Raw genomic sequence first — 26,784 nt, 5'->3', positions numbered from 1 at the left:
GTGTTCGTGAAGCATTGGGCAACGTCAGCAACACAAAGGTCGCCAGAAGCTGTTGAGAACTTAACGTGGTGAAAGCACACGGATGTATTCTACATCTATGACAGCTTTTGTCTACACAGGTGGAATGTACCCTAATTAACCCTTCCATGGCCTATACCATGCTTTGTTTGGGTTTTGTTTTGTTCTTGTCTCCTGCATCTCCTATAGCTTTGCTTCTTCAGCTTCATTACTGTCTCAGTTGCCACATGCCTCCGGGAAATACGGATAAGCCAGTGACAGTATGCTCCAACATGATTAATGGCTCTTACAGTTCTCTCTGCTATTCCCCTCCTCTTTTCCATACATGCACAATAATCTCCCCAAAAGCTTAGGGGGGTGATCCGGTGGGATTTTCCTGTTTGATCAGATGAAAATATTCCTTTTTTTCTCCTTCCACTTACCAAGCTTTCCGACCAAGCCACAAAAGCTTTTTAGGACTTATGATGGAAAACTTAGGTATTTTTAAACTTTATTCCTGATATTGATTTGTTGGGATGCAGTTAGTGCATCTTTCCATATAATATATACACTCAGAGTAACTGCCATAGGTGGAAAGACAAAGCTTTAGCCATTTCATTACCAAGAAAACCGATTTTTCCATATTACAGACTGTATTCAGGTGCTGTTACTAGACATATAGACTCAGTGAAGAGGTATGACTAAATAAATAAATACCGGGAATATACTCTTAGTGACATAGCAAATGGGAAAAAAAAAATATAATAGTAAAATAAAAAATAATAAAACCCAAATAAAATAAAATATAGTAATACAATACACATCACAAAATAAAAATAATAAATACAAAGAGTAAAACAAAAAAAATAACAACTCAAAATGAACTAATGGTGTCAACACAATCTTTGCACAAACCCAGCAGCAACAGCAGTTTAAGGCAGACAACTGAGTAGCAGAAGGAAACTCGTTCACGCCCCTCTTGCTGATCCTATGGTGGGAACAGTAATCCCTAGAGAAGGGAGATATTAGGGAGCTCAAAATGGTAGTTTCAATTAATGTCTCCATATGTGCTAGAGATATGATTTGTTATCATCCAAGGGGAGCATCATTCCTACAAAAGCCGAAGTGAGACAGAAGTTTCACCATGATTTTAAGATTTGGTATTAACTTCATGACAATAATTGAAATTAAGTCTAAAATCCCTTAAATGCCTGTTACTTTAATTTTGACAGTGCAAGATTTAAAAAACAAAAAAACCCAAAACAACAAAAAAAAAGATTTGAGTGGACAGTAAGCATTTCTAACACTGTCTGAAGTGCAATTCCTATTACAGCAACAAAGTTCATCGCATACATTTAACCCTCTGAACTTACTTACCCTAAAGAAGGAATTGTTTCACTGCATTCCCATTATTATATGATTTCAGTTCCCTGCTGTTCACATCTAGCTGTTTACCAGCTTGTGACTGCATGTGTATTACTCAGATCAAGAGTTACAAAACATGCATGGCTCTGTTATGCTCTTTCCCTCTTTCCTTTGCACATTCTCTGCCTGCCAGAAGGTGATGTAGTACATTGCAGCTCAGATGGTAGGATTTTATGGAGGATGATACAGCATCATTAAAGGCGTATTAAAAAATATCCTCTTGGCTCCAAAACTGTGTTGTGCCTCACTCAATAAATTACAAGTGACAGGTCTTTCACTTTACTAATGGGCCTGTTGTGTGAGACTGTGTGCTATTGCTTCACTGCCCCTGTGAAATTCAGTTTATCTTTATAGTGTTTGCGTTGTTGCTGCTTTTGGAGTTGCAGTAGGATTATTGATAGTGCAGTTAACCATCTTCATTTATAACAGTCACAGGATAAAAGTACATAAAAATTACAGAAGTGTCCTTAATTTTTTACGAACCTCTCAAAAATATCATCACAATGACAGGTGATGGCTTGCTTACTCCGTTTTGCATTAAGATCTCAGATTTATGTGAAAAAGACATGAAATCTTCTATCAGGATGACAGAGATCTAAGTGCTTCCCCTTCACTTCAGCAGAGATGTGAAATATTCCATCTCCCTCAGGCATTAGTTCTGAACAGAAACTGAAAACCAAAACTACATGAGATATAAGTGACCATTAAATAGAGAATTAAAAACCTTATTTTCTACCCTTTCTTACTTTTTATTTTACTGTGAAGACATTACAGCTGTGGTTTAGGTTGAAAGGAAGTCAAAATGGAAAACAAGTAGTAATAAAAATAGTTATGCATGCTGTGTTTCTAGAGCACTAGAACTAGACAGCTATTTTTTATTACTGATTTTTTTTAACAACTCCTTTTGTATGATCTACCTCCGTACTGGGAAACATATTCCACTATAACACATTTTCCTGGCAGGCATGCAGTCATAAAAAGACGACACCTGAAATCATGATGTACTTTTTCTCTTAAAACTGAAGAGCCAATGTTTAATCATCTTTTTTTATGCTTTATTTTTAATTTTACGTGATTTTACCTGTCACTGGCATTTGTTCTCCCTTTCACCTCTGCAAAAAAAGCACCCAGTAGACAACGTTTTCTTGAAAAAAGATATTTAGAATTACTAAGTTATAATCTTTTTTTTTTTTTGAGAAGCTAAATCTTTTTTCTTTAGCAAAAGTCACAAGAGTATCTGAGAACAAAGGAAAGTTGTTTCAACGCATTCATTGGTTGTATGGTGTTCTGCACACCATCCAAGATGTCTAAACCAGTTATGCTTAGAAAGTATGGTAAAACTTCACTCAAAACAGCACATGCATACCCCTGTTATGTAGGCTGCTTTCCATTGAATAGAAAACTGATGTACTGGTATAAAAAGGAAACATTTAGAAATGCCATACTATTGGGAAATTGATCCAATAACATCTCTGATGTTATTGAGTAGTAGTTTCATGCTCTGCCCTTAAATAACATCATTCCTGTTAGTCATGTCTGTACTCCATTAGCAGATCATATTCATACTCAAGACTGCACTAATATTTGGCACACAATTGCCAAGATAAATTAAATAGTCAACTACCCACACACTGCCTATCTGGGTCTCTTATGAATGCTAAGGCAAGGTCTACTTAAACTCATGTTTATCTACATGCATCCTAAACTCTGTAAGGTCTTACCAGAAATTTTCTAGAGAAGATGAAATATCTAAGACATTTTTATCCTCTACTCTCTGAAAACAAAAACCAACAAAAACAGAAACAAAAAAAACAAGAAAAAACCACCACCACCCCCCCAAAAAAACAAATAATGGCCTATTTGTGAAGGGCCCTTCACAGCAGAGACACTGCTGTCCTTTCTAGCTTTGATACTGAATGATCTATGAGACCCCTTGCTTATCTCTCTCTAGCAAGGGCCAAAAGGGGAGAATAAGATTGCCTGTATTGACCTCCAAATGCTCATAACACTTTGCAACACTCAGCACGACTGAATCTCATGCTTCAGGGCTTCAGCCAGATGTTAGAGGTCAGGAACAAATGCTATTCTGCAGTTCACTGTATTCGGACAGGCCTTCCCACGGACCATCAGAGACTAGCCACAGGTTCAAAGCAGATAAGAGATAAAGTGACCCACTGTTCAGAAATTGCAACAGGAATCTGCCTTTGAGATACCTGACTGGTATGTGACCCATTCACATGATCAAGGCGTTACCGATCACCAGACTGCTCAAATACAAAAAGACTTTCCCTGTGTTAGAGCAGCAAGGACCGTTGGGTTGTTTCCTTATTCTCCCTTCCAGTACAGAACACAGGCTTTCCCTAGGGCCTCTGGCATATATTTTATACAACCTGGAAAATCTAGAAGACTAAGATGTTTACCAATACATTTGTCTCTGTTGCTTACTACCTATGGTATGCAGTCTCACTATGAATAAATTTTCATTCCTGTCTCTGGGAAAATGCACTGTCTGTGATATACAGAAGGTTGCCAGCATAGGTTACCTAGAGGCCCCCCTCCAGCCCTACTATGAAACTTTAATATTTCTGAAGGGGCTGATTCGAAAGAATACTTTTGGCTACCATTGCACAAAATGAAATACTTAACTACTATGATCTGCTGATGTTTCCTTTATTGGGACCATGTATATGTACACATACATGTATGTGCGCATGGATATGTATATACATTTATACACAGTTTTATGCTCACATGGATCAACACATAAATGTAACTAAACAGCACACACAACAAACTTTTTTTGTTTTAATGAATTGGTTTTCTTGTTACTGGACCAGCTTAAGCCAAAGGAAAAACATGAAGTAAATTGCCTGTGGGCTTGCTCTCAAACAGCTCTCTGTCCTGGACAGGAGGGTGAGACTATGAATCATCCACTGGTCATCCACTCATACTGAAACAATAGCAGACAGTCTGAGAACAGCATCCAGCATCATTGCTAGAGTTCAGGAACTGTGCTCCTATCACATGCCTCGGTTTTAAGAGGTTTAAAAAAATGGCATTAAGTGCACTTGCTTTAGGCCAAATTTGGGGCTGAAAGGAACCAATTCAGGAGGAAACATGCTGAACAAATTAACTCTCTTCCAGTATTTTACTTAACCATTTTAATTAATGTGAACATTGAAAAGTGAAAAGTCAGCTAGTTAGGACTGTTTATTCTGAGCTTGCAACTTAATGGGAAGGGTCAATTACAGAGCCATAAGCAAGAAAATATGTGTATGTGTGAATAATGTAAAACTATTAAGTGGTCCCTTCGTAGAATCATGATTGAATAGCTTTTGCTTTTATATTTTGGATGAAACTTGGTAACTGATTTGTCCACACTGTTTCCTTACTCAGGAGGTAAAAAGCTCTAGATTTTTATCAAGCTTGTGTGCAGCTTGCTCTACAGAATAAAAGGTTGAGAAGATTGATAAACCAGATCTTTCAAAGACAACAAAAAGGAATGAGTCATTTGCACGAAGAAAGCATAGAAGAGGGAGAATGAAAACAGGTCACAATACAATCCCAGTCCATTATCTGTGGAACCATAAACTGATTTTTCTGTTGGCACTCTAAATATCCACAAACTTATTACTTGCAGCATGTTTACAAAGATTTAAGAATTCAAACTGTATTCTTCTCAGAGGAATACATCTCCTCTTTGTTATTTTCAGACTTTCATTCCTTGTATTTATAAGTATATGTAACACCAGAGTTCAGGTTTCATCTTCAAGATAGAATTCACCAGTTAACAGCACCTTTCACATATGTATTTCCAGGATCAGGTCCTTCTTCATGGTTATTGATGCTTTCAGTCAACAATAACACTTGCAGATAAGAAATTATAAAAGCAATATAAAATAAAATGAATGAGTTACATATACATTTTATATATTCACCTTGACAATTACTGAGATTATTGATGTTAATGGGAAGTTTCCATATCACCGCATACAACACTATTCTTTATTACATCTCGAGAAATATATTTAAAGTCACTTTGTTAAATATTACATAACAAGAAAATCCTTTTAGCCCTTGTTTGCAATCTACACTTCACTTAGACATCTTAAAATCACAAAAGCCATCCACAGAGAGGGATTTAAAAATCATTACTTCAGAATACTTGTTTAATAGAAAGTGATGGCTTAAATGCTACAATATGTTCCTTGAATATCTTCACATTAAATGGTAATTGAACAAAAAGCTGCCTGGCCCTCTTCAAGGGCAAGTCCCACAAAGCTCCTCATTATCGTAATTTCCAATTTGGAAGCCAAACTAAATAACAAGAAGTAATTTGCCAAATAGAACTTCCTGCTCTTTTTCCCTTTATTCCTTAAACACCATTCAGGGGCTGAACCAGTCAAACACTTTTAGCTTCAAAACTGCAACTGAAAGAATTTAATTTGTGTCTCTCCACGGTGAACTTGTCAAGAGGCAGCAGTGATGCATACCATGTCCCAACACAACGGTTCCCCTTAAATACACAGAGAGTTCTCAATGTACTTGCTCTGCCTAAGGTTTCTTTTTTCTCATTTCCTTCTTTTTGCTTCCCTTAAAATACAGAGACACACTTTTCCAAAATTTAAAGCTTCTTGTCAATGACTTCTGACATATGGAAATGTCCCACAGATAACATTTTTCTTTTGTGCTTGAGAATCTTTTAGAAAGTAAAGGCCACAGAATGATAAAAAAAACAATACAAGAGTGCTCAGAAAAAACAAGGTTCCATTCAGCCAATGAAAGCCACAGAGCCCAGGTCACTCCAGAGATATTTACAGCTTCAAAACCAAGACCATATATGGATTCTGCTATGCGCTGCCCTGAGAATTCAAATTCTTACAAAAAATAATTAAATGTTTTTTCTTCTCTGAAGCTCGTCTGAAATGCATACATGCAAGGACAAGTACAGGTGTACAGATAATTGGTACAGTATAACAGTGATGCTCAGATCTAAGACAAGGACTTAGAGTACACTATGGTCCTATCACACAGGGATTCAGCATTCCTGGAAGTCTTTCAAATTGGGATTTTGCTGTTTGGTTTTGTTTGACCCAAGTGGTCAGTGAGCTCACATGCCCTAATTGCAAAGGAGGCAGAAGGAGATAGATGGAAATGGAAAATGCCTTAACAAACTTAATCTTGAAACTGTCACATATAGTATTTCTTCTTATAGACAATGCAGAAAAAATACAGGAGGACACATGCATATGTGGCATGTTTCCTGATTAAAAAGGTCTATGAGGAATGGTAACAAAAACGCAAACCTAAGGGACCCATGAAACTTTGAGTACACAGCAGCAATTGTGACTTACACTGATATATCCAAGGCAGGTTTAAATTAGACAGCATGAAGGAACCAATTGCTCAGTGTGGGCAAAAAAATTTATATGGGAAGTTTGAACCCAAGTTCTTTGAGTCAAAGACACTACTGCTTAGCAATCATACCTAATGTGTAAGTCTTTGCTATATAAAATGAAATCTGAAATAGAGATACTGTGAGCCACTAGGAAAAAGGGTTTGTAATAAAGCACTACAACACTTAAAAAAAAAAAAATTGCATTTTTGTCAGTCAAATTCTACACCAGTCTGCTGGGAAGAGACAAACCAGAAAAGGAAGAAAAAGCAAAAAAAAGAGAAGCCAAGTATGAGCAAGATCATTTAACTGGTCTACAAGATGATAAAATATCATGAAATCATATCCATTAAATGATATTATATATATATTATAAGCTGCAATCTTGTTTAGATGTGGATTCTGGTGGGAAAGATGAAATACAGCCTCTGGTCATCTCAAACTAGAGCCTAATATGAAAAAGTGTGAAAAACAAAGGTTCATTCATAGACCATCAAGATAATATAACTATATACTTCAAGATCAATCTTGCTGTGCGTACTTTGAGAATTGGCTTACCCCAGTGCGGTTCTAATACCAAAAATAATAAAATAAAAATTATTAGGCTTCTTGAATTTCAGAAGTCCTTGGCAGTTCTCCTCAACTCAGTAATCAACTAATACCTCTTAAAGGTTCTTCTGAGACAACTAAAAAACCCATTTTCTTAGTACTCAAGGAATTATGACCCAGTCTTTAAGAATGGGCAAGACCCAGGAATGAATCTATGAAACAGTACTTTGTTTTGCAAGAAGAAAAATATATGTACTTGAAAAAACATCTTTGTAACTTTCTAATTTATTTTAACAGCATGCATTAGAAATAATTTAGTTCAAAAACAGAACGATCAGGGGAAATGAAATTAAATGGTAAAAAAAAAGAAAAAAAAAAGATATAACTTCTGTAAGTCTACGCGAAACCTCCAAGGAGCAATCTTAGCAATACGTTGAAGTCGCAGACAAATATATAAATGCTTATATTAATATTCACTTGAAGCAATATACCATTATGCAATCTATATTACTACTATCTAGAGATCTCAAAGCACATTATCAACTATGGTAATATCCGAGTTCCATATGACATAGGCATTACTACACCAATATTAAAGGCAGGTAAAATGATGACACTGACACTGATTTTTCTGTTTCCTTTCTGAAGAAAAATAATTGAATATGGTCTCATGTTCCAAAACCAAGTGTTTGCCAAGCAGCATATCAAGGGCAGCAGCAGACAACGTTCCTTAAATCTCATTACTAGATTTGGAAATGCCAAAAAAAGAACGCAGTAATGGTTATTTTCTAAGCTGCATGCTGTTCAGCTTCTTAACAGGTATCATTAATTTCACTTTTAAACTACTTCACTGTCACATAATCCTACATCTTTCAAAACACTTTGCCATTATGAGTATCAGACAGCACCCAAAGCTGCTCATAGCAACTTCCTCATCAACTAATTCAGTTTTGAATTCTGTCAGGCTGTAAAATTTTTCTTACCTACAGAAACAGGAAAGTTTTTTAAAAAGCAAACTCACCTTAATCTTCCATTCCTACAACATATTTTTTATGGTCAACCATGACTTAGACACAAAACATACAAATATTTGAAGCCCAAGTCTGTACTCCTCTAGCTCTCTCTACCCAATTGCAAGCATGACGAGAATACTCAAGGCACTATTTTCCCGACTCATGCCTGCAGTTCATTTGGCTGATGTAAATACATAGTAATAATCTGGGCCCACAAGAGGGCTGTGAGACCAATTAAGAGCACATTCAAAATACCGTAGCAATAAAGTTATAAAATTAAACAAACATTAGTACACCATGCTATCAAATGTGGACTGCTTTACACCACCAAGGGGCAAGGTCATGTATTCTCACAGTCTGCCCCAAACCCTGAGCCAGTCTGTCGCTCATCCCATGCTTGGGCAAAAAGAGGGAATCCAAAGAAGAATGTGGCCACCAGTGCACTGCCCTCCCTTTGCTGAACCTCAGAGAAACATCTCTTTGGGTGGTCCATATGCACTGGTCTTCACTTCTGGGGATGGTGCACACCAGGAAAACTCATGAGAGGAAATGGGAGGAAGTAGGTTGCTACAAAACAGCCCTTCGTGACTATTGTGCATTCCTGGTATCGAAGCTATTTCTGCAGTATGTTGCATGGAGAAAATTACTTACAAACACAAAGGCTCTGTCACACTAGTACAGCCGTTTAGTTTTTACACAGAATATATAGCACACTATAATATTTTATTGTATCAATTAAAAATGTTCTCTGGAAAACATATAACATGGTCTATAAACACTAAAAATACATAGCAATACATTTACATATGGAGTAATATTCACTCTTCTCTGTCCTTTACTGTGTCAAATGATTTAGTGGTCCTATTCCTCAAGAACACCTGTTAGCCTCACAAAATCCACCATCATAATTGGCAGTTTATTGGCAGCCTGAGCACGGATACCAATGACTGGCATGAGGAATGAATTGCCCTCAGAGTCCTGGAAAGCATCATTCTGCAATGGGGCTGAGGCAGATTGGCAGGAGCTGCCTGCATTAAATCTGTTCTGCCAATGAATATTCCTATTCAATAAACGCTATTAAGCAAATACAGAAATACAGTTCTGCTCAAGAAATCACACATCAACAAAGTAAACAGCTGTTGACTTCAGTAAACTTCAGCACATGCGTCCAGGTCCTATCCTAGCTCGTTTTAATTCAATTTCAGCAAAGCCAAAGGCATGCTATATGAACAGATAGTGGGAGATGTCCACAGAGGGCACCCAACTTAGTTATATTCACACCCGCTCAGAAAACCACAGCCTGTTAAGTCCCACTGTCTGTCCCACTTTGCACAGCAAAACTAGAACTGCCACTGGTTCCTCATGCTCATGCAGCTCCTACATCTTCATCAATTCAATTTAACACAAAGACAATGACAAGCTGATGAGATGGGATCTTTGGGATATTTACTTTAGGAACCATGGAAAGCAGATGTTTTGCTGTTACCACAGCCATTCAAATATAAATATTGACAGGTACTATATTAGAACACCTATGACTCAAGAACAGTTTCTGCAGGTGGTTAACACTGTATTTGGAGAATAGTCTTAACTTAGTACTAAGTCATACTCAGCCCTCATTTTTAAATCAATTAGGCTATTCAGCATTTAATTAGGAAATATTCTACAAGGTAAGTTATTTTCTTCCATATATGATGCTTTTCTCCATTTAGCATTTAAAAATAACGGTCCATGCTTTGAAGCATGTTTTATAATATAGAAGATGTTCACTATAAAGCATAATTACCATACATGTAAAACTGGCTGCAAATAATGACTTGTAATTAAGAAATCATTTTAATAATGAGCTTAATGGAAAATTCATTAGCCTCACTGTTTATTTTGGCAATATCCTAGAGATGCTGTTCCACTGGGATAAAGGTTAAATTAGTTGGGACTCCTTGAACTTCACAGACTTCACATTATGCACTGAAGAACAAAACAAAGAATCCCTCTAGCTTCAGTAACACAGGAATTAATAATTGTAGCAAATACATAGGAGAGCAGATCAAGTACCACTTTGAAATAATTGACAACCCACCATTGTTACTATTAAAATACTAAAGTACTACTTTTAAACTCTATAATTTAGTCTATAATTTAATTCTTAAATGAAGTGTTTCTATCTCCTGCTGCACTTCGCAGTACTAGAATTGGAAAGCCAATTGTTAGAATTAGAAACATTTAATAACAATAAAAAAACTAAACTACATGCCTGCTTCAAAACTCAATATAAATAAAACTGACTCATTTGCAACTGTTACTTCACCTGAAATATTATTTTTAATGCCCTAACATGTACAAATGCAATTAGCTATTCCTCAATAGCTTCTCTCTGCAGAATCTATGCATTGATGGTGCCTCTATTTATGCTTATTTGGCCTACAGAAAATGAAAGGTCACCCAGAAAAATGCAACATCCAGAAAGAATTATTTTGAAGCAGAAATGTTTGCATTTGAAGGAATAGTCAACATGCCTCATTAGGGTCTGAAAATTTACACTGCCTCTACTGCTAGAACAAGCTGAGAACAGGCTTGAAGTAATCCTTCAGCAGTCTGGCGATGCTGCCACTGGATGCAATACTCTGCAATGTCTAGACCTTCACTTCCAAAAGCGTGTAGCCTGCCTCAGCTACCTGACAACTAGCTTCATTATGGAAAGGCAAGATGCAAGTCTGACTACCCACCCTCCAATGTAGGCTAACGCATCTGTCCTCCATCAATATGAGGAACTCCTCTAGTTGCTTGTCTCATCGGTGGCTCTGATCTAACACCTATCATTAAGGACTGAATCAACAAAGACTACTGGATACAGCTAAACAAGGAAATAGCCTCAACAGATTTTCATTTCCAATGAAAATGGAAAAAATCTAGCACTTGAACAATTTAAACAAGATTGGACATGTACTTAAAGAATGATCCAACCTGAGAAAGACAGCACACAGGATAAACTTCTGAGGCGTTTCTGGTCTTTCCTTCCTACAATCTCCAATCAGAAACAGTGTGAGTACATTTAATGAAAACCTAAGACCACAGTTTACACAGTTTTTGATGATTCTATCAGAGGGACAGGCTGGGCAATTCACAATAAAATGTAGTAGTTCCTGTAAAATTAAAACCTTTCAGGAAAAATTCAGTAGCAAATTTTTTTTTACTCAAAGTAAAAAAGAAAAAACCAAACCAAACCAAAAATAAAGGGGGGGGGGGGGGGGGGGGGGGGAGGATGGTACTAATCAAAATTTACACTACAAAAAGACCCTTGAAGCAATTTCTTACTTTCTGAGTCTACGGGCCTGCTGGCCTGTTTGGCTTTTTTGTTTTCTTTCACAAATGTAAGCGCCGAGGCATTCTAAAAAGGCAAGGTTGCCTGTACAGCATGTCTGACCTCCACATCTAACCCTTAGCCTACTGGGAAAAGCAGCACATTCCAAACCCCCATTTATCACTTATTTTAGCTGTCATAAATTACTTTCAGTGCTACAAAACAACAGGTTATAATTCAGTAAAAGATTAGAACTCCAGAAATTTTATTCAGGCAAAGGTATCAATTTTAAACACCCTACAACCCCTCCAGATCTGCTCATTATAAGAGCTGGTTTCAACAGCTGTAATTCATAAGTAAGGTGGCTTTGTTGCAGAGAAAAACAAAGAAGCGTTTGGTAGCAAATTTTGATCCTATGTGAACAGTGTCATAAGGATTAACAGAATATGTCTAAACAATGCATTTTATTGACCCTGTCTGCTCTTCTGGACCCAGCTATTTCATGCTGTTACTCTAGTTTTATTAACATATTCTGAAGGACTGAAAGACTGTATATAGAAATATCAGATTTAAAGTCTACTATCAGTTCTCATTTTCCACACCAAGAGTAACTCCACCAGTTTTCCTTTAAGTGATACTGAAACTGCATAATAATTAAGATGCTAGTTCTAGATCTATTCACTTAAGATACGTTAGTCTAATGTTTTACAGTGTACCATTAGTTTTGTTCATATTACCCTGAAACAATTATGCGTAGAATGGTAGTATAATAATAATAGGGGTAAAATAGGAAAAAAAGTACAAGTGTTCTTCTACCATATGAGATCAAATGAAAGCATTTACAAATTTCAAGGAACTATCCACTTACCACCCCTTCTGTTCTCTGTTTCATTTTCACACCCACCCACCCCCAATTTTATTAAGAAAAAACAAAACCAAAACAAAACCAAAAAGCATATTTTATATAATCTCACCAAATGGACAAACACACCCTTCTATTTGAGGTAAGAAAACAGTGCATAGGGAGGTAAACACAAGCATGTCTAGCAGATGCACTTTCAGAGTAAGAAATTTTACAGGGGTTACCTTTAAAAAGAATTAGAAGTGCATAAAAGAAAGCATTTAGACATTGCTGTTTAGCACACTGGTTAACCTAGTGTGTAGTGTGTAGGTGTCAACTGAAAGAGAAAGATAAAGAAACTTTCTGAAGGGGTTTGTTTGTTCCAGATAAAAGCAAAGACCTTTAAAGACCCAGCTTTTCAAGTGGGCTTCCCAGGACTAAAACATGGATAAAGCGTATCTTCATTGCCACTGACTCTTCAACTCTCACCCCACTCCTTCCACTCTCTTTCCTCCAAGAAAACACCGAAAACTCTAGCAAATAGAAGCATAACCTGCAAATATTTAATGCAAATTTTATTCAGGAAGGCATCTTCATGCATCTGCGATCCATCTCCAAGCGCCTTGAAGTTGTACTTTACCACATTCTTATGTTAATGTGAAGTATCACAGGTTCACAGATAGCTCTAGGCATAAATGCAATTTTCTGAAACAGCATCTTTGCCAGCAATGTCACACCAATTATCATGGCATACAGATGCATTAAGTTGGCCTACAAAAGACAAGACAGGATTTTGAGGTTTCCATACAACTGCAGGCTCCATACTGTAAACAAGTAAAAGACAAAAAGTGTATAAAATTCATTATACACCATTTTATCCAGGTCCTGACTGACAAGGAAAAAATGTTCAAATGAGAGAAATTTGATATGATATTACCAGAACACTGTACGGCTATAACTCTTGAAGCAAGAGTTAATTCACATTACACTGCAGACACAGTGAGAAGTATGCTTGAGAAGTTAACATTGCCTTAACATTTTATCCCCCTAAAATACGAGGTTTTTCTACAGGGTCTGAGACTATATTGTGCAACTTCTTATATTAACACTGATTTCTGCTGACTTAAGGTACAGAATCTAGTGGCTATGGTGGGAAAGAATAGCCCTAAATTGATGGAAAAAAAATGTTCAAATGGCATAATAATGAGCAATCCTACTCGTTGTACTGTAAACATTAGACAAGGCCTCCAATACCCAATGTGAAAGGAAATGCGTTACCTACACACAATGTGTTACCTTTCCTATCACCAGAGTGATATCATAAGGGTCAACACGACAATCTGTTAGCCTGTGTCTCCTACTTCTTGTAGTCAGCAGTTCTGGTTCTTGTCTTTGCGCAATAGGTCATTCCACACAGCAGGAAGAGAGTATCCACTCTCAGGGATGCAACTTCAGCATCCTTTTCTGTGCCCTGCTGAGCAGCTTCATAATAAAGAGGGCAAGACAACAGCACTGAGCACTGCTCTACTGCATAGGCCTAGTACTCATTTATCTTCCCTTTCGGCATTTAAAGGGTGCTTTAAACAGACAGGAAAAAACATCCTTTAAACAGACAGGAAAAAACATCATACTGTTCCTGGTGTCCTAATCAGCAGGGATGACTGACTTTTCTGACTGTATTTGTGTGACCTCACATTGCTCTCTTTCCCGAGTGTTCTACTTTCAGTATATCCAAAGAAAGCCCAGTCTTTTCCTCCTCTCTGAAGCTCCAGACTTGATAACAAGTAGGTGTTTGGATTTTATTCCATTTTAAAGTGGGATATAAAGCAGGGCTGCAAGCAACACTAGGGAAGATCTAAGCAATGACTCTTTCTTACAGTTGCCAAGGAATCAAAAGAAGCAGCTGCAAGTGAAAAGGAGAGAAGCAACTATGGAGTATGCAGTAGACCATCAGTAACCCACTAAGCAAAATCTGAGAGCGAATTAAATAAGCATTAGAATTGATTGCTTATTATTTCAGTAACTATAAATTAACAATCTGTTATTAAAGTTAGATATTACTATAGAAGGTTGCCACCTCTGCAACTTGATTTTAAGGGTACAAGAGCCATACAAGATATCCTAGAAGGCAGACAAAAATGTAAGTGAAATCAATGTCACTGTGGCACCTTCACACAAACAAGGCAATTCACAGTTCAAATTTAAATGAAAATTATCAGGCTAAACTAGACAAGTAACAATTTTTGCCACAGAAATCTTGATGAGTAGTTGTCAGATCCTGTTACTGTTTTAGTTTCACTTACTGGTAGAAATCAGAAATTAATGTGATTTTATTTCAGGTTGATGGGTAGAAAGTGGGATGAATATAAATCTGTTTCTTCTTCATAAAAAAGGCAGAGCAGCATAGCCTGCATCAAGTGCCTCTGACATCAACAGCAAAAAACTATCCATCTTAAACGAAGCAAAGTCAGGCTCATTGCTAATCAATTCCTTTTACAAAGGTGTAAGCAGGCTTAGCACCAAGAGTCCTGGATGTGTTTAATCACAGGAATGAAAATGTGGCAGAAGTAAAAGTGCACATATCTGCGATCATGCTTTTCCTATTACTTATGCTGATACAAATCAACAAAGTCTGTAGAGCTGAGGTGAGAAAGAGAACATCTGTCAGAACACAAAACTAAAAAGAGAGAATACTCTTTAGCAATTTGAAGAAATCTTAAAAATTCCAAACTAGTTGGTTTGTTTTAATCCAGGGGCTTAAACCACTTTTCAAACCAAAAGGTGTCCTTGTTTCTTTTTAAAGGTTGCAGAGAATGTAATATAGCTCCTCTTGAGAGACAACAAAAATAGAACACATTCACATAGTCTGCTTGGACCAGAACCATTAACAAAGGTGACACTTTAAACCATGTACAATTATCTCTTTACATATTAAACTCATATGTTCAGCTGACAGAACGTCATGCATCACGGGAGGCTTTTTTATTGCGATGTTTGTGACATGGTGTTCAGCCATATTATCAACAAACCTGTGAAACCCAAGCTTTACTACTCCAGCTGCCTTTTACATGCACAGCACGAGCCGTCATTGGCACAAGAAAGTATTGAGCTGCCACCAGGCACACAGCCATATAGCCAACACTGACATACACCGAGTTTAAATAGTGCCATACCATACCCAGCACTGCAGCGCCAGTATCAAAGGCATGGACATAATTGAAATGCCATAGTCTATGTCTCTAAAGCTTCTGCATACCTCTATATAAAATTACAGTTATGTTGACAAGCCACCTGTTAGGCTGAAGAAAAACTGTGTAACATTGTGCCCTTGTGAGGCCACCTTTTACTGCATGTCCTCATGACATTTTTCCTTTCCTTTTCCCCAGCACACCAACCCTGGTGTGTGAATCACCATGCCTGTGCGCTTAGGGCCAGGCAGAGCCAGGCGATGCCTGCAGGAACCCTGCAATGGCCCTGGCTCGAGAGGCACGCTGCCTTGCTCAGCTGGGGCACACTCCCTGGTAACCCGCAGGTCCTGTCACCACTCCAAGCACCACCACGTGCTCTCCCAGAAGCACCAAATCTCAGTTTTGCTGAAATGGGACAAAATAACGGGGGCTGAAAGAAAAGAGGTTCCGTACTGTAATAGTGGCTCTGTGGGAAAAGAAGCTTCTCATAAAATTCACAGGCCGTATGACACATTACTGAGTTGGGGGATGGGGTGCAGGGATGGCTAAGACAAAACTGTTTAATGATCCATGTCTATGACTAAGGATTTTGATTTTTAATTTTTCAGATTCTTATGTGTCAAAGCCTCTCTCATTGACACGCAGGGTGTATAGCTGTTGAAAATACTGGGTTTAATGTTCTATAATTGCTTTTCAGTATTCTCAAATACGGCTGTAGCATTGCTCTCCTAGAAGACTGGGATTCCAAAAAGTGATCTGGGAGACAATTATCAGATGATAACTGTAACACAGGAGACAATTTCCAGGAAATTCCTTGATTTAGTTCACTGGCATTTTAAAGTTTAATAGCAATGCTGTAGAGCATAAAAAATCCATATGTTGATAACATGTGCTTTCAGATCTTTAGATACTTAGATCAGTCATCTTACTGTTTCCTTTTGACAAAGGTAATTCAGAGTTTCTGTCAGCCATCTTGGACACCATATCAAGTGTTCTTGCTCCCCTTATTTGCAGTTTAAGAAGAGAATATAAGAATTATAAACTTTTTCATTTTGTACACAAATAAACTTCAGTACCAGTTCGGAGAAATCCTTTTTAACTGCTGCAGGGCAGTTTAATTCTACAGCAACCCAGGTTTTTCCTCTCATACAAAGACTGCCAGCTAAGCTAACAATTGTAGTAGTAGCTTTTTTGCAGTATGAACACCTGTTCACTACAAACTGAAGTAAGACAGGCTACTCATTTCACATAAACCACCAGCTGTTAGACGGTACCAGGATTCAGTGACTACTGACCTGGGATAGATTTGAACTGGTGACCCAAGAGTGGAAGACTGTATATCCAATTACGAATCCACATTTTAAAAAAATTAACTTGCACTTTTTAATTACATTTTAATCTCAAATATGTGTTTTAACAAATGGCTCTCATTTCAAAGAAGTGTGGGCATACCTAGGAACTTTGCTCTTTTTAAACAGTGGATTTAATTTTACACACACACTTGATTGCATTATAGTGTAAGAGGGTATTTGTAAATAGCTATTACCTTGACTTCCTAGGTGTCTCTCAGTGTACACGTAATAAAAATGTAAAAGTCTTACGAAGTCTGTGCCTAGAAGAGAATGAGGTTGGCAATTTCTTTGCAGTATATGAACTGCATTACAGAAGAATGTATTCAAGCACAACTGAGGTGTGTTCAGCAAATCCAAGCAGTTAGAGGACATGGTATCTGATAATAAGTATTAGCAGATGGCTGCTATTAAATATGCAGAACCAAAAAAGACTACTACTCTAAAGAGCTAGGAATAAGTTGACCTGGAGAGCAGAGAAACAGCTTGAGAGATATAACAGAGATGGAAGGATGATAATGTTTAAGTCCTGAAGTGCTAGTACTGTTCTCACTGTTTTTGTGGTAAAAGAAACAGGATAGTTCCACTGGGTAGGATGCCTGTGTTTAGTGGAGAAGGAGGGAGAAGGGGAAAAGTTTGGCTATCTTTTGGATATACTTGGATTTATCTTGGATTTATCTTTTGTGCAACCTAGATATAACCCTAAGCCTTACGCAAAATATTACGGCTGCACTTTAACTTTGGTGGTTTCACTGACAGAACAAAAGTAAATACATGAGACTTCAAGTCTGATTTTGAGTCCATAAGAACATAGAAGTGAAAACACTTTTGTGAACACAGGCCTTTTTCAGGAATAAGGAAACTACAGACAGAATTCTTAGACTGTAGTATTACAGGTTTACTGAACTTAGGGTCTTCACAAGTAAAATGTTTCTGAATAGGTTCAAGTGTTCCACCTTGCAAGGGTGGAAGGACCATTCAATGCAACCTTCTTTGAAACCTAGGGGAAGACAAACATCTGATGTAGTGCTTTTTAAGCACTAGAGCATTCAAAACTATGATGTACAACGTGGCAACATTGTGTCATTGGTATTATGATGATCTTACAAGTGGGAAACTTCTGAACAGACCAGGCATTAAAGTACTACAGAAGCTCACTGACAGAGAATGTGGTCAGGTAGGCCTGAGAAGAGGCTACAAGAGAAACAGCAGCAGAAGAGAAACTATAAGCAGCAGACTGTTCTGAGGGAAAGCTATAAAACTAAAGATCACAAAATAAACCCCAAAGAAAAAAAAAAAACAAAACAAACATGGACCTTCCACATGCAGAAAGCAGCTCATGCACCCTAGTGTTTGAGGAATAGCCAGATTCAGCTGTTATGAAAGTTTCTTTCATATGCTACATAATGCACAACATATTATGCACAGAAAAAATATGTAGTAGTCATTGAATTAGGATATTTTGGGGATGCAAAAGTACAACCAGAGCGACTTCATAGCTTCTTGTGGAAAACGCCAAAATATCAGCAACTTGGATCTAAGCAGATTCAGAATTCTGATTTAGATACACCTGCAAAAGGAAATTGTGGGATTGCTCAGGGAGAAAGTTTTCAGTTCACCGTTAACTGCAAAGCAATGAATTAGTGTGTGAAAAAAAATGAAAGCTCTTCCCCCTTGACTCTTTAAACATCCTTTTACATTTACAGCATTCCAAGAATGCTGATGACTGCCCTTAATCACAAGATTTATACTTGGATTAAAAAAAAAAAAAAATCCCAATATTGATCCGTATTCTGTCTTACTTGAACATAACTCCAAAGACAGCTCTGTATCTTGAACCAGATATAATGGGAGAAACTTGTGTATTCATCGTGCAAAATCATTAGCTTTTCTGTAAAGCACAGACTAAAATTTGCTAGATGTTGGATAGGAGCCTGGGTCTAGCTTATCTGCATAGAACTTTCATCACAAGACTATGCACAAATCACTTTCACACACTCATTACACTGCCCTTCTCACTTGTGCAGGTTTCACTGGAGTAAAAATAGTACTAATTTGTTCTTGTCAGAGCCACAAACAGATGTGAAGTGAAAGCCAGTCAGGTCACCTAATAAACTCACTGATTTATATGAGTATCTTTAAATGGTTGTATCAAAAAGTAGAGGTAGACAATAATTGAAAAACAAGCTTGCAAGGTTATTTAAAACATTAGAATATGCCAACCGATTCAAAAGCACAAACATATATAGACACAAATTTACAAATGTGTATCTACACCTTGGAAAATCTGGTTTTATGCTCCAAAGCACCCAATGTTACACTTTGTCTGCAGCCTATTTTCCTTCAAAACTGATTTTCTCCTTGCAGAGCCTGGCAATTAAACTACAGAAAAAAAAAAAACGCTTTGTAAGTTTCTCAAGGTAATGAAATGCAGCTCCTTTCCAAAAGGACAATTCGCATTTGAAATAACAACTTGCATCATGCTGAGGCAATTCACAGGTGACAAGATACTGTATTAGCTGCCCAATGAGCATAAGTTAAACTGCAATTCAATCTTAACTATCAGCCAACTGCTGTAAAGGGAATAAAAGGACAAGCCACACAGAAATGAAATTGCATGCAACAGTGGAGCTGCAGGACCAGAATCAGCAGCATATGGTGCACCAGCCCTGAGTGCATGCAGCTAGCACTCACTCCAGGTCTTAAGCGAGCCATGTCTGGGACTGGCCATGTAAATAGGAGACCCGCAGTTGGTGGCAGAGTTTGTGCTGTCCACCATAGGTTGGCGGCACTTCTACTTATATGTTTAACAATTCCCTCTTCCTCTACATGGCCAGCACAGCACATTTTACACAGGGCAGTAAGATACAGTTTTACAACACATTCCTAACACTGCTGCTGCAAGCTCCCACATTACTTCGCTCAGGATTTGACCTGACAAACTATAAATATTTATTAGAAAGTTCCATACCGAGAACATGATGATAGGCATGCATATGATACAGGAAATTAGAGATCATCTAATCAACCTTGGGAAGATGACTCAAAATCTTGAGCTTCTTTTTCCTCCCACCATATGTTTCTATCAGTCAGAAGCTTAAACAAAAAAACCATGAAGTTAGGCATCTCGAATACAAGTTCATAAACAAAGAGTATTTGATATTTTTTCTTTAAAAACATCAATACTGTATGACTAATATCCTCTTTTAATATCTATTACTGAAATCATACACTGGAATAAAGCTATTAAGATGAATACACCACATCTGATTATATAGATATGCTTATATATAGATATGCATACATATGTAAAACTAAGTATTGTTAATCGCATGATTCAGAAAAGTTTTTAAATTATTATACTTAAATTTTTAGGGGGTCAGAGTCTCCAAACAAACTAAACCCCAAAACTGTTTGCAATATGAATTGTTATGGGAATTTTCTCTCTGTACCATATTTGTACCGAAAGCAAAGCAACTGCCAAACAACACGTCATTTAGAAAACTCTAGGTTCATTCACATGACAGCAAAACTCATTTGGCTTACATTGTTGTTTCAGCTTTTAACTGCAGGCCCAGCCACCACCTGTATGTTCCTATGAGTCTAAACCTTACCCATCAGTACAAGCTTGCCACGTTTCCTATAATTAGGAGAGCGGCTGTTTGTTAACCCAATGTCAACTTACACACTGGGCCAGTACGCAAGCAAGAGGAGACATGTGACCTTCTCATTGACCTGAATGACTATGTGATGACCTCTGTGGTCCAACCTGCAAAGGGAAGGGAGCACTTTAAAATGGTCATTATGATTAATGTTTTTCCCAGAATAGGCCAAAGGAGTAATTGCTCAAACAAAAAACCCTCAGGCCCCAAATAGTTAGCTTTATTACCTGCAGGTATCGAATATCTTTCCAATTGCTAATCCTCTCTGCTCTAGCTGGGAATTACATGGAATCTTTTTTGATTTGTATTGTAGGAATTCGAATTAAGCTTCTTGGAATAAAAGTGTACATAATTAAAATACATTCCACATGCAAAGAAAAGACGTCTTTCATAACTCTCTGTTACACCGAACTTCAGTCCCAGCTAGTGAGCTTTGCCTGTAGCACTGCAGTATCACTTGCAAAATCTTGATTTCCAAGGAAGATGTTTCAGAAGAGGTAATTAACAAGAAGAAATTGTTAGAAGATTAGGCATGCTTTTTCAAGTTCTTCTTGAGTAAGACAATTGTCTCATTATTTTGAGCATATTAGCAATCTGCTCTGTCAGCCCAAAAACCACTCGGTATGCCAAAAATTGAACAATTCAGCATGATGAATTACCAACTTCTAACACAAAGCAGGCAAAGTTACATATATTGTTGCTCCCAAGTTCACAGCACAAAGGAGCTATCAGTAACTTCTTGACAGGGCACTGCTAATATTACCATTAAGTGAAATGTTGGCAAGATCACCCTATTTGATTTTGTAACCTCTCTAATCTGCAAAGGGATGGCAAAATTAAGGGGTAAAGCCCTGAATATCCTAGTAAAGCACTGACTTTTCCTAACCACCAGAAGTTAACACATAATCATCAGATAACTGTGCAGTCAACTGCAGAATTCATGTTGTGTGTTGGTAAAGAGAAGGTCACTCAGTTCTGAGACTTGAAATTACTTGCACTAAATTTGTATGGCGGGCTGTACTTCACATCTGCTGTATTTCAGTGCAACCAACTTCAGAATCTGGCGTGACAAATCTGTTGGGATTCCAGAAGTACTAGGCAGCAAATTACCTAAGTAGCCTACAAAAGTAAAGTTTAACTGACCACTAGGACCTGGTTGGAACAAAGATTGAAAATTATACATACTGTGTAAAACAGTTTATTCATTTTCTTTTTTAGTTTTATTTAGTCTTGACTTGTAGTTACAAGTAATGTAAGGAGATGTATCTTACAGTAAGAAGATATATAGTCCTCTAACTAAAGCAATAAATAACAAAATAAGTCCTTGTATGTACTTACCTGCTTTGGAATGGAAAATGACATTTAGAAATCTAAACCCTTGAAATGCTAATGCAATTGTAATGTCTTTATGCATAATCATAGAAACTGAGCATGAAAATATTGAAGTGCAAATGCTCTTATATGATGTAAAAATTGTCATTTCTTTATTTTCAGAAAGATTTATTCATTATGTGATTTTCTCCCCTCCCACCCCCACAATCAGTTTTTTATCTCTGGACTATCTACAGAAAATCTTTGCTTAAAAGGTTCCCTTTCAAAATTGCTGCCCTTATCAACTGCTTTCTCTTCTCTGCTTTGTCAACCTTTATAAAAGTTTAAACTCCTGACATTTTCTACTTCTTTTCTGCATTTGTAGTTCTAAACCTGTCTATATGAATTGGTTCATATACTAAATTAAATCTGCTCTATAAAAACTGGCCTCAGAGTCAGAAAGAATGTCAGAATTGGTTTTAACTGCTATGTGTCATTACTGAGTACTAGTCTCTCAATCACCTGGTTTCTTATTTTTGGTGGATTGAGTTCCTACTCCCTGTTCCAAAGTGCTGAAAGCTTTTAAAATTCTCTCCTCCACAAAAAGGCCACAGCAGGAGGACTAGGAAGTAGTAGAAAACATGTCTTACTCTGCTTTCCCTAGCACCATAAACTAGTCTTTATTTTTCTTAAAGCACTGAATTACACGATGTTTCATTCCTCTTTCGCCTCTGCCGTTTCCAGGTGAAGCATCTATTGCTCATTCTGTGTATCAAGTTAGACCAATATGACAACATATACATTTGACTCTTACTGTGAGGGGTGAACACTGGCAGAATATGGCTATAAATCTGTACTTCCCTGTATTACACCTTTCCATCCCATCCCCCACCAAGTTTCAGGTATAAAGCATTCAAAGAATTGCTGACATGAAGACACTGTTATGAGCTTGCAACCATCTAAGCTGGTATCTGGCTGAAAGTGCCCTCCTGCTTCCCAGATTCTTACTTCTAGAATAATAGAAACAACATCTCAAATAGAACCTAAGTTCTTAGTTACTTTCATCCTCCTAAGAGGGTTCTCAGTCATGTCCACCTAAACATTTACAGCTCTGTAAATCCATATAAGCCTTAAGAAAGACACATTCATTTAACGATACTAGTGACATTTAGCATCATTCTCTCCTCATTCACAGCTACCATCATTCCACTCCAATAGCTAAGATCCCATTTTTAATTTTACATGTAAGTTTTTCAAACTCACTTCCACAAGACAGAATAAGGCTGAATGGGTTATGCCCTCAGTGATCCCATGATCTGGAGCCAACACAATATCTAGTTCTATGTTCATACAGTAATTTGACGTGTTCTTTTCACTTAAAATTACATTAAAAAAATATTTAAATTATTTAAAAATATTTTCTTGCTAAATTCCAGAAGACATGAGACTATATTATTATAAAAATCAGTATCCAATGCAGTCCTTTCAATGATGTAAATGAGCAATCCAAAGCCCTTATCAGAAAATAAGCTTCTTCAAATTAAAAATAAAGCCTAAGTAATATAAAGCTTTATTGCAGACTAGGCTCAGTCATACTTCTTGAATAGTTTCAATCTATCTACTAGTGATTTGCTTTAAATGTCTGCTGCACGTAACACCCATTCATTCAAGTTGGCAAGGGATTCGTTTGAGAAAATACATTGGTACCATTTCAATATCCTTCAGGAGGCAGACATTATTGACAGCATTTCGTGTGAAACTTTACTTGCTTGGTGACAGATGTGCGGTGCTCAATCATGAGCTTTATCACTCCATTCAAATTCAACATATGTTTATAAACAGACAGAAGTCATAGCGGCTGGGCACACAAAATCTAGCTGTGGAGCAAGATTTTAAAAGCTTCTGAATCTGCCATAACTGTTGTTGTAGTCCTGATTTTTACGTTTTCACTAGAAATACTAGACGTAAACTATATGTCTCATAGCACTTTCAGAATTCAATATATTATTGAAGAGCTAAAGTCACATTTAAGTTATTTTACTACTTCTATTAGGTATATATTTTGTCTATGAAAAGAACATGTAAGTAGAATAGGAGAAAAATGACTTGCGCTTCCTTCCTGTTTCCTATTTCTTCCTCTCCAAAGCCCTGGAGACTGAGTATGTTCCTTAATTGGTTTCAGCCTGCTATGTTCATGTTTTCAAATCATAGTGCACTGGGGTTAAATTCAAATCTAGGTGAAACAGTGATGAAATACAAGATCTGAAAGCACTAGTTTATTTATTCTCTTGTATTCTTATTCTCTCGGGGGGGGGGGGGGGGCAGAAAAATTATGCAAAATACAACAAAAGATAAACTTTGCTTTTTTAATAAAAGGTTAACAAAAAGAACATAACAGCATTGAAGCTTATATTGTGTGTTCTTTAGGACAACAACCATCTTCTTGTCCTATGTTCACACCATGCCTGGCAAAGTGCTGCTAGCCTATGACTAGAGTTTCTAAGGAGTTCTAAAATACAAAAATAAAATTTATTAGGATTATTTTTGATAATCCACAACCAACTGGATGGTGACTTTGAGGGAGACTGTGTATCTGAATGCTCAAAGAATAGCTAATGCATATTCCTGAATTCAGTGCCACCCCAGCCTGGACGTCAGTTATTAAATTTGACCATAATTCTTTATTAGAGCATCCTACAGAAACATGTATGTATTCATAAATTGATGCAGAAGGGAGGTGAAAAAAAAAGAATCAAAGAGACTGAAATTGTTTCTTGGGAATGACTGTTGGCATAATTTTAAAATACACTCTATTTATATTAAGCTCCAAGCTGTGCTAAAGGGTTTCAGTAGCATATATTTTATTCCCTGTTGGTAACAAATGTGTTTCACTTGGCACCACTGCTATATCAATTGCTACAGCCTCCATCCATCCATCACTAGCTAATTTTCAAAACCTGAAAGATTTTCTTTTAAATACAGCTGTAACTCATTAGCTTCTTTTTGCCAGTCTAGTTGCAATGCACTTCTTCAGTTACTTCCCCCACACACACATACACACCTTTCTCACTGAATATCACCATCTTTATGCCTTCAGTTTGACTCTAAAATCATTAAAATTATAGTGTCAGCATAACTCTTATCCTTTCTGTTCCTGGCTCTCAAATGATTAAGTTCTATTTTACCAATATGTTTGTCCTCTTCAATTTATTTGGGTTGTGTGCACCACAGCAGGGACAGAAGTGGCTATCTAATCAGAGCAGAAATTGGACGGGAAATTGGTACAGTCATCTTTTCCATCAAGCAATCCTTTCTCACCATACATTCAACAATAGACTGCACAGATTTATTGTCAGCTCACCACTCGGCCCTTGGAATTGCCAACCTTATGCTGACTGTGAAGTACATACTGTCTACCATCTACAAGGAAGCCCATCTAGTCAGAGGCAAACATCAAAGACTCAATTTACTGAACCTGTTCTACCTCTGTGGGAAAAAAGTTTAGGTATAAATTAGTACTGAAAACAGGGACCATAAAGTCCCAGCTACACAGATACTCTCCTAGTAGGACACTGCCCTCAGCTACAGCCACAATTCATAGACAGAGTCCAAAGTAATTGCTTCTGCAGGATTACACAAAAAGCAATGTTTTATCTTCCTGACATATCTGCCACCACTGCAGAAGAGGGGGATGGTTACAAACTGTAGCTGCTTTAGATGACCACTGTTCACAGGCCATAAACTGTTCAGAATTTGAATCTGTACAGAAAGACCAAGACTCTTGAGACCTGAGGAATCTTTAGTCCAGAAGTATAAGTATAGACTACATTGCCCTTTCTTGAATTAATTTAGAGATTATAGCCAGACACAAGAAATAGTCTCATTACAATTTTTACAGTTCCCACAAAATATATGCAAAATGCTGGGAGCTTTTGTAACATCTATGACACATATAATGCCATGACATTTTATAAAGGCTTAAGGAGCACTCATCTAGAGCTGCAAATATGATTCATCCACTGTGAATTAACCACAACAAAATAATCTCTGAAGCTCTTGTTAATAAAGATTTTATTTTAAATCTACCACCATATAATTCTTTCCATTCTCTTTTTCCATGGAGACACAGAAAAACTGTACAGATGTAGACAGAGGACATGCAGGGTTACAGTGTGATGTGGCTCAGGAAAGCTGCCTGAAATCAAACTATGTTGTAACCCCTTAGTTTATTGATGCAAAGAAGCAAGAATGAGCACTGGAAAGCTCAGCACTTCCACAAATGCATCACAGTTAATAATATAACATCTATTATATTTCTTGAGGATATTCAATCATTAATGCATTTGACAGAATATTAATTATTCATCCTACATTTTCCATTTTCTTATGCTGTACTTAGTTATAAATTTTTTTGATATCTTACACTTGTCCATTAAACAGCTGTTAATCTTCTCTACATCGCATATTTGCCAACACCATGTTGAACATGTATTTAGAGCATGTTCTTTTTACTTCAGAGTAAAATTTTCAACATCTAAATTGTTTTTGCACTTGTTTGATTTACTTGCTGGCACCAGAAGCTGACAATATGCATCTGTAACATGTTTAGTGAACAGACACTTCACCTTCCCTGGAAACTGCCTGGTACAGCAAGAGCCACTTTCCAAGAGGGTGTTTTGGGAGTAGGGTGGGATGGGTTATTTTAGTGTTTCTACTCTTGATGGACCATACAATATCAGGACTTCATAGCACA

General features: G+C 37.2%; 1 protein-coding gene across 1 annotated transcript in view; it reads right to left on the bottom strand.

Moving 5' to 3' along the window:
- The window catches only part of COL25A1 (collagen type XXV alpha 1 chain), a 299,864-nt gene that overhangs the window by 201,206 nt on the left and 71,874 nt on the right, over positions 1-26,784 (bottom strand). The gene's annotated exons all lie outside the window — the stretch shown is intronic.

Source organism: Pezoporus occidentalis, unplaced genomic scaffold (genome assembly GCF_034315485.1).
Source record: "Pezoporus occidentalis ecotype Australia unplaced genomic scaffold, CSIRO_AGI_Poc_V1 ctg49, whole genome shotgun sequence".
Lineage (NCBI taxonomy): Eukaryota > Metazoa > Chordata > Aves > Psittaciformes > Psittacidae > Pezoporus > Pezoporus occidentalis.
The sequence above is the reverse complement of the archived record's forward strand: the minus strand, read 5'-3'. Positions and strand labels throughout refer to the sequence as shown.